We start from the raw sequence: 908 nt of genomic DNA, 5'->3' as shown, positions 1-908 counted from the left end.
TGTCCGAGAAGGCTAAGGTCCCGTCTGTTTTTTTTAAATGGAAAGGTTGATCTTTTATTTTTAAAATATTTTTCGTGGTTCTCCATAAAAACGTGAATCTACGACGATTACTTGACAGTAAATTTGTATACACGAAAAACTTCTTTCGACATCTACAGACGACATTGGAACATATACATAAAATAAACTAAATCATTACTTGTCAAGTCCTCCTTCCATATCTTCAACTTCGCCACTCAAAATTTTTGAAATTTTTAATAAAGCTTTATAACCATGATTTTTGTCTAAAACGTCATTTAACTTCTGTACAACTGCTTTGCCTTTTGTACATTTTAAGTCAACAATTTTATTTTTCGCATATTCAACAGTTTTTAATGAATTGGATAATTTTATTCCTTTCTTTTCCAAAAATTTTATGGATTTGGGTAAATATCCGAAATTTAATTTAATAAATGCCAAGTTACACTTTTATTCTTTTCCAAATACCTACTTTTTTCACAAAAAATTGTGAAAATATGCAAAATAAGCATATTAATTTTAGAATAAGTACTTTCCTGCAAAATCTATCAAATATGCAAAAATATGCACATTCAAATTTTAGATCTGACATCATGGCACAGAGAAATTAATTTATTTCGCACTCTGCTATTTTTAACAATAATTAACAAAAGTATGCAAATGCTAGAAGTCCCTAAGCCTAGTTATGATTTGTTGATTTTGGTTATTCATGTACACTATTTTTTCAGAATTTTAAGTATGCCCTTTCATATCTTAATGGGTGGGAGGATGAAATGAGGACCAATAAAATAGATCCCAACGATTTCCTTACAATAACAACTGCACAAGGTCTATGTGTCACTATTCAATTGACAATTGACTTTTTTAAATATTTATTAGAAGAATGAGGG

The sequence above is a fragment of the Acyrthosiphon pisum genome, chromosome A2, assembly GCF_005508785.2.
Source record: "Acyrthosiphon pisum isolate AL4f chromosome A2, pea_aphid_22Mar2018_4r6ur, whole genome shotgun sequence".
Classification (NCBI taxonomy): domain Eukaryota; kingdom Metazoa; phylum Arthropoda; class Insecta; order Hemiptera; family Aphididae; genus Acyrthosiphon; species Acyrthosiphon pisum.
This window is presented reverse-complemented; position numbering follows the sequence as displayed.